Here is a 9,265-nt window from a genome sequence, read left to right on the forward strand (position 1 = left end):
GCTCGGTTCCTTGTCAGCAATGTTTTTGTTCATATATACGTACTCCAAAGGTCCACCACAGTGAAGGATCATGTGTTTTTATGCTTCAATTCCCTCAAAACTCGAAGTCAAGCTAGAATTTACTTCTCTTTACACATTCCTTCTTTGTAAGGTCTTCAAAAATAACACTACCCAGACAGCGTGGCTCAGTAGTTAGCATTGAGCTATGAACCTGGAGATCACAGTTAGAGTTCCGGTCAGGGCACATGCTTGGTTGTGGCTCAGTCCCCATGTGAGATGTGCAGGAGACAGCAGATCAATAATTCTCTCTCATCATTGATGTTTCTTCTCTCTCTTCCTATCTTTCCTCTCTGAAATCAATAAAAATATCTTTAAAAAATAATAAATTAAAACCAAGAGTAACAACTATACTCTGTGCATACTGTTGGGACATTTAAAAGTCTAGATTGCCTACTTCATTATATTCCCAGCCCTAGTTTTCTGTCAACTATATAAACAAAGTCAAACAAACATGTCTCTCAGTAACGGGACTAATTAGGGGTCACCTAGTGCCAAAGCAATTTAAGTGAGAATCTTAGAAAAGGCATGCAATCCAAGGCACTTCTTCACATTTAACAAACTGTGCCGTGAGGAGAATGCAATGAAATTTAGCAGCACGCGGGATGGAACCCTAATGATCACTAGATGCAGTAAAACTAGAAAACTCTCTTTAATATTTTCAAAGACAAAGTAATGCGTGATTTGTTGCATTTCAGCCTAATGTGAATTTTCTGATTCAAAATAACCAAATCATTTTTTCAGAGCTGGTGCTGTTGCTCAGTGGAATTTCATTATGCCAGGAAATAAAATTAATGTGCATTCAAAATGTAAAATTCACTTGTGAACATAGAGAATTGGTCAAATGTAAAAGAATATTTCTTTAAAGTATAAAATGATAATAATCTAAAACATTTATTAAATGCAAAAGTATACTTAATCTGATTTTTTTCTTTTTTGTTTTTTAAATATATTTTATTAATTTTTTACAGAGAGGAAGGGAGAGGGATAGAGAGTCAGAAACACCGATGAGAGAGAATCATTGATCAGCTGCCTCCTGCACACCCTGTACTGGGGATGTGCCGACAACCAAGGTACATGCTCCTGACGAGAATCGAACCCAGGACCCTTCAGTTCGTGGGCTGAAGCTCTATCCATTGAGCCAAACCAGTTAGGGCAAATCTGATGTTTTTTATTTAAAAAATGTATTCTACATAAATGTTGTTAAATATCCACTATTATATTTATTATGTTTCCTTTACATGTTGTTTCTGTGTTCCAAATGGAGAAAGGCTCCATTCACTGTTTCACTAACTCCATTAGCCAGCCCCAAACAAACAAACACCACACACCCATCTCCCATAATGATCAGCTAAAACCACCAGTTTGAACTCAAACTCTTAGTTGTTTGTGAGCCTGTTAAAACTAAGGCTAAGGTTTCCTCTACTCCAAAATCCGGATTAGTGGCTTTAAACCTGGCAGGGGTTATCTCCTTAACTCGCTTTTCCAACTGTCTGTTTAACATCCCCACTCTGACATCTAATAAGCATCTTAAATATAATCGTGTCTAGTACATATTAAGTGCTCAGCAAATACTTTTTGATTGAATAACAGAACAGAATCCCTATTTCTGTGCCCTCGTGTATAATCTTGCTATCACTAATCTGCTAGGAACTATTGAATCCAAGTTAATGTTTTTAAGCATCAACTATGTTTGAGTAAAACAAAAACAGTTGCACCAAAGACACTGGTAGTTAATCACTACATAACTGACAATAGGAATAATGAAAGGGATAGGCACTTCCATGTATGCTATCTGATTCATGTAAATGACCACATCGACAGGTGACACGGGGGCGCAGGGGGGGTGTAGCGGGTGTGTAGGCTCCAGGGCTGGGCCACCTGCTTTGTGTTTCCTTTTCTGACACTGGCTTATGAATTTGGGCAAGTCTCTTAACTTTCCTGAGCCTCTGTTCTCTTACTTTAAAAAAAAATCTCTTCATATATATATATTTATTGATTTCAGAGTGGAAGGAAGAGGGAAAGAGATAGAAACATCAATGATGAGGGAGAATCATTGATTGGCTGCCTTCTGCACACCCCGCACTGGGGATTAAGCCTGCAACCTGGGCATATGCCCTAACCAGGAATCAAATCATGACCTCCTGGTTCATAGGTCCATGCTCAACCACTGAGCCATGCCAGCTGGACTGTTCTCTTATTTTTAACTAGTGCCCTGGCACACGGACTCATGCACATTGAAAGGAAATTAATTAGAAGGTGGCTGGTGAGGGGTAGGGAGTTGGGGGAGACTGGGCGAGATGGGCTGGACACACCCTGGAGCCAAACCGCTCACCTGGGGCTTGAAGGGCATCTGCAGAGTGAGGGAGTCCCTCCAGCAGGTGGGGTTCTTCGCCTGGAAATACCTTTCCCAGTGCCAGTGTGACTGGAGGGTACCCTTCCTAGGCCCCAAAATGAATGGTATGGAGGAGCCCTCTTGGTCCTAACACATGCACCAAGACTAACAAATGAGAATTCCCTACCTAAACTGAATCAAGTCTCAGATCTCAACAGAAAGAGTGAGAACTTGGACCTCAGAGGACTTACCCAAAACCCTGTCATCACTCGGGAGGCTGAAATGGTCTTGTCTGTAAGGCTTGTTGGGACCCCCACACTAATGGGCTCCTGAAAGGAGGGATGCCCAGCCCAGCCCAGAAACAGTGGCTGTGGGAGCTGGGTAATGGCGTCTCATAGCAATGCCTGGCTTCCTCTCCCTAGCGACAGGCCATTTAACAATAAATGGCACTACAGACCTGGTGCCTACTAACAACACTTGGCTTCCCCTCCCTTCTGTGGGAACTGGCCCCGCCACCACACTGGAGCAACACCCCATCAAATCACAGCCAATGCTGCCAAGACCCCATGGCGAAAAATGCGGCCCACAGTGCAGCCCAGCCTGGAAATGGTGGCTGTGGCCATCTGGGTAATGATGTCACGTAACAACACCTGGCTTCCTCTCCCTAGCAACTAGCCTCCTTGAAATTTCTTCAGCCCAGGAACAGGGCTTGCTTTATAGCCAGGTGCAAACATTTTACACTTTAACCAAATGTCTGTGAAGCGTTTTCCCATGTCTCATCTCATTTGATCCTCTCAGAAGTCCTGGGGTAGTTAGATAGGAGAATAAGTAGAATCCTATTTTCTTTTCATTAGCCTGAAAATGAAGATTTATAAAGTTTAGAAACTTGACCTGACCTAAAAGAAGTAAGAAGTGGTGGAACTTGAAAGTGACTTCAGGTTTTCTCACTGTACAGAATGTAGTCAAACACTGCTACAGTTAAATATTTCACCCTTTGTTCTCCCTGTGTGATCTACAATAGTAATATTTCACCCTTTGTTCTCCCTGTGTGATCTACAATAGTAATCTGCTTCGGGTTGATATTTACTGCTGTGTTGCTGATTTTAGCTACATCAGAAAGCAGGATATATATATAGATAGATAGATATAGATATAGATATGTAGATATGTATATATATAGATATATATAGATAGATAGATAGATAGATATAGATATAAATATGTAGATATATAGATAGATAGTCTTTCCATCTGTCATTGTCAATCATGAAATTTGGTTGACACTTCTATCATAGAAAAAGGGCGATTAATGATATCATTGTCAATCATGAAATTTGGTTGACACTTCTATCATAGAAAAAGGGCGATTAATGATATTAAAATATTTATTCTAATTAATTTCCTTTCAATGTGCACAAATTCATGCACCAGGCCTCTAGTAATTAATAATGAACTACAACATTCGCTAATGACTGATTACTATAATTGTGTTGCATTCATTTCCCTTATGCGCCTTACATACAGGTGCACCATTTCTCTGCACTAATACTAGTAGCAAATATTTTAGCAGCCACTTGCTACATCATTCGTCTTGTACTGACTTGTTTGGTGTGCACAACAGGAAATATTTTGCTTTTGGAGAACCAAAAAAATAGGTTTATTTGTGTTACGCTTATTAATTTGTGTAGTTATTCAGTGTCTGGTAAGTTAATGTTCAAGAAAAAATTAATTTTTATTAAAATGTTCTATTATTTTATGTTAATGACTACTCATTTATTTCAGCCCTTTGTATTCATCATGTCTCCATTGAAATCTATGTTTCTATGAAAATTGAAGATTTGTTTTTTTTTGCGGCCCACATAAACTTAAACCTTGTTTATTTGTCCCATGTTAGCCTTTGAGTTTGACATGCTGGCTCTAGAAGGAGCTGTTCTTTGGGAGCAGACAGGTGACCCAAGACCTTTAGAACAAGTATGACTTCAGATAGTGAAAAGCTTCATCCAAGAGTTTGGACCAAGACCTTTGTCTAATTCATATTTTGTTTTTTGTCTGCTTTCTTATAATTATGATTTCTCTAACAATGTCTACTTGTTATCGACTCATATTGGCCCTTTTTCTCATTTGTTTTTTTCTTCATTATAACTGTTAGGTTTAAACCTGCTCATTCTAACACCACCCTAAGGTTATTCCAAAGAGTAGCCATTGCCTTCAGTCTTACTTACAGGTGGATACACCATCCATCATCAGACCCTCAAAGCAACACCATCACAGCTTCTGTTGTATTCAGAATACTGTTGAACTGGACGGCTGGCCCTGGGGAAGAACTGTGCTTAGTGGAAGTGATTTAATACTTGTCCTAACTTTTCTCTTGGTGCTAAAACTAGGTTCTATCATTCTAAGATTCCTAAATTCAAAGAAGTTACTATCTAATATTAGAATACTTTGACTCAATATACCTTGTATGTTTGTGAGGGAAGAAATAATTTAGAGTATTTTATTCCAAGGAAATTATGCAAAAGTTATTTTCAAATTGAAGTCCTAGTATTGTGGTTTTACAGGACACATGATTTATTCTTACAGCAAATGCCTATGAGGAGTTAAAGTAAGTTTTAATAAGTTAAGTAATAGTAAAACACCAATGGTAGCCAGTGTCACACAAGTAAGTCCTGAAGGCAGTCTGCCAAAGGCTAGGAAGTTAAGGAAGGTGTCGCCCCTTTGGAAAAAAATGTTTGTGTGCATGTGCACATGATACCATAAACTAAAAGTTTAAAGTTGATGAGAAAAGTTATCACAAAGAAAAATGAGGGTAAGAATGATTAGAGGAAAAATAATGGGGGAGGAAAGACTAGACAAAGTCCAGCTGACTCTGTGCCCGTCACCTGAAGCTGTGTCTCCGAGGAACAGTGAGTCCCCCCAAATGAACTGTCTCCATGGGGATTTTTAAGATGAAGTCATAACTTGCACCAATTTATTTTACTCATTTCAGTCTTATATTCCTGCAAGTTTTGTTTCACATTCTGAAAACATTGGGCACTTTTGGAAGAGTATTTAAAAGACAGAATAAAGTTGATTTAAAATATGGCCAACTGAACTTAAATGCAATGAAATTATCTTTACATTGCATAATCCCCTGGACTTCCCAGGCCACCTCATAACAATAATTTCTTACCCCTCGTGAACGTATTGACAATGTGTTGTACTCTACCTTGGTTTTCCAATTATTTATGTTATATGTGTAGGTAAGGATAGAAAATAGGCCTCGGCCTTCTTTTGCTGTGGCCTTCCACAATTTATGAGAAGGACCTGGCAATTAAACCCCAAGATTCTTGACTCTTCTGACTTAAAAATCCCCTGTATTTAAACAGTGGGATAGGTACGGGCTGCTGCGATCAAGGCTCCCATTCTGCCCCCCAATTCCATCCTCCTGCTGTTTAAATGATTCAGGGATAATTCCAACAAAGAGCCTGTTTCTAGCAGAAAGTGCCCCACCTTCTCCCCTTCAAACCCAAGCCTTCCCCTTTAGAACTCTTTGTAACTTTTGCTGTAAACATGTTTCACAGGCTTGGAAGAAGATGCTGATAAAAACACCTCCTGAGGACATTTGCCAAACCCACTGTCTCCTGGAAAAGAAACAAACTGTAAGTTTTCAAGACAACCTCTTGGTATCTGGGCAACTGCAACACATTTCCCATTCCTTACTTGTTGCTTAGCAACAGCAACTGATTGCTCTTTAAGAGTGCAAGCCATACTTTCTTCCCAGCCCTGTATTGACTGGTCCTTCCCTCCCTTGGAAAGTAAAATAAATTTCTGATTCTATTGAAATGCATACATGTGTTTCTTCTATGCTTTAAAAGTTTTTTAATTGATCTTTAGAGAGAGAGGAAGGGAGAGGAATAGAGAGACACATCTTTTTAAAATATATTTTTATTGATTTCAGCAAGAAAGGGAGAGGCAGAGAGGGATAGAAACATCAATGATAAGAGAGGATCATTGATTGGCTGCCTCCTGAACGCACCCCACTGGGATAGAGCCCTGAACCCGGGCATGTGCCCTGACTGGGAATCAAACTAGTGACCTCTTGGTTCTTGGGTCGACAATCAACCACTGGGCCACACCAGCTGGGCTATTTCTTCTATGATTTAGAAAATGAAAACCTTAAAAGATTTCAAGGAATATGAAGCACCTCCAGTGTGGTGGCACAAAGCTAGGTGCTAAACAAACAAAGGCTTAGGGAGAATCTTGTTTGCTCATGGGCTGATGGATTCAGGTTCGTAGTCACTGGTGGACTTTCTGGTGCTGCTTCAAGTGATCAGATCGTGCAAAACGCCTGTCGCACAGAGCACACGGGTAGGGTCGCTCCCCAGTGTGCTTCTTGGTGTGTCTCTTGAGCTCATCTGAACGGGCGAATTCCCATGTGCATCCGTTCACATTGCATTTGTAGGGCGTCTCTCCTGTGTGTCTGCGAGTATGGATTTCGAGTGAGGAATACATTGAATATGATTGCTTACAGCCCTGGTATGTGCAAGGGTAGGGCTTTAAAATGTCACGATTCTTCGTGAACCGATGTCTCTGGGTTTTGAGTTCTGACTTATGCTCTCCTGGGGATTGTCCTTGGGTCAAATGGGAACTTGAACCATCCAGGAATCCTCGGTATGGCAATGATGGCAATTGACATGGCATCATTTGGCTTCCAGAGAGAGTGTGGTCATCACTGAAGGCTCTCATCTGGTCCCCCTTAAGCGACCCCATCGGACCCCCATAGAGAGTCTTGTCACTGCCGGATGTTATCACCTGGCCCCCAGTGAGGGTATGGTTCCCAATGAAGGTCACTGGATTGTCCCATTTAAGAGCTGTCATCTTGCCTCCATAACGGGTCTGGTCCCCACTGAAGTTCATCTGGCCTCCATAGTGGGTCTGGTTCCCACCAAAGGTCATCTGGCTTCCATAAAGGGCTTGGCCCCCACCAAAAGCCATCTGGCCTCCAAAACGGGTCTGTTCCCCAAAAAAGGTCATCTGGCCTCCACAACGGGTCAGCTCCCGACCAAAAGTCACCTGGTTTTCATAACGGGTCTGGTCCGCACCAAAATTCATCTGCCTTCCTTAAGGGTTCTGGTCCCCACAAAAAGTCATCTGGCTTGCATAACGGTTCTGGTCCCCACAAAAAGTCATCATGCTTCCATAAGGGTTCTGGTCCCCACTGAAGGTCATCTGGCCTCCATAGTGGTCTGGTTCCCACCAAAGGTCATCTGGCCTCCATAAAGGGTCTGGCCCCCACCAAAAGCCATCTGGCCTCCAAAACGGGTCTGTTCCCCAACAAAGGTCATCTGGCCTCCATCACGGGTCTGGTCCCCACCGAAGGTCATCTGGCCTCCATCGACAGTCTGTTCATCACTGAGGGTCTTCATCTGGCTACCTTCTTTGGAGATTGTCATGTTGTTTGCAGCGATGGTTGTCTTTTGGCAATTAGTGAACAATGTCTTTGGGTTGTCAGTACCACCTATCATCCAGGAGGTTGGTGTGGGTGTTCTCTGATCAAAGGAGGTCACCTTCTGGTCCATGGAGACAGTCTCCTTTAGTTCTCCAGGGGGCTTATCGAAGGCATTAACAGGTGGGAGTTTTTGAGTTCTGGTCAAGGACTGTCCCAGGGATATTAGAACCACCAGAAACCGTCACTGTGGGCGTCAAAGGAGCCATCACCTGGGTCTGAATGGACTCATGTTGGCTCTGGTCACCAGGGGCAGTCAGAGGCACGCAGATGTGTGTCTCCGCTGCAGCTCGAGCTGTTGACTCTAGTGTCTCACAGAATTCCCGGAGGAACTCCGCAATTTCCTGAGATAAAGGGCGAGTATCTTGGCAGTTGCCGGATAATTGAACTGGATCTTCAGCTGTGGGATCCATCAGTTCATCTAGCGCGCAGTCAGGAGCCACTGTGTCTGGAGGTAATAAGGTCGGCTGGCACGTAGTTGCTCTGTGCAGGGCCTGTCACTTATGGCACTGCAGGCAGGTGCGTTCAGCATTTATGGAGCCGCAGCCAGGTGCGCTGCGTGCCTATTGGCCCCTTCACTTGCCACGCCCTCCAGGGCGGAGTCCAGGGCTTCAGCTGTTATCTGCTCTGGGAACATGGATGAAGGATGGCCTGAGGTCGCTATGGCAGTCCTTCCCCGTGTTCCCACCGTCAGGGGAAGCATTGGACAGGGATTAGCCCACCTCTTCCTCCGCACAGGTCTACCCGGTGGACTCTGTGTCTATCATCAGACGATGCAGAAACAGGCCCACAGGGGGCCATCGGCCTGAGTTTTAAACACCCGGGACACCTCAACAGCCAATCAACTGCTCATGCTACAGCTGCGAGTTTAACGAATTACTTCTCTGCCGAAGTCTTCTCAGGTCGCCTAGAAATGGTAATCGCATTTTTTTTTTGGTGCCCTTTGAAATATTTTTTATATTTTCAAAATATATCCAGAATCTGACCCTCCTTTGCTTATGAAATTCTCAATAATGTGGCCTTTTGAAAAAAGGATTCTTCTAGATATTCAGGATTGTGACCACCTTTTCTTTGAATTTTTCTTACCTCACTCCCTCTCACCCTGCCCCTACCTACTGCCATGACATTGTATTGTCTATGCTCTCCTATGCTTGTTTCTTTCTTTGTAATTCGCTGGCCACTTCCTTCTCCCTCTCTTTAGCTTCCTGATCTTCTTGCTAGTCTATTTCCATGAGAAAATCAGCACTTCTCCTGGCTTTAATTTTCATGTTTATCCACATTTCACAAAATGTACGTATCGCGGTGATGGTACCAGGAATGGTTTTAGGAGCCATATGTATGAATACGTCTATTTTGACAGTTATGACCTTATTTTAATGTACATTACT

Source organism: Myotis lucifugus, unplaced genomic scaffold, assembly GCF_000147115.1.
Source record: "Myotis lucifugus unplaced genomic scaffold, Myoluc2.0 scaffold_116, whole genome shotgun sequence".
In the NCBI taxonomy this organism is placed as follows: Eukaryota; Metazoa; Chordata; class Mammalia; order Chiroptera; family Vespertilionidae; genus Myotis; species Myotis lucifugus.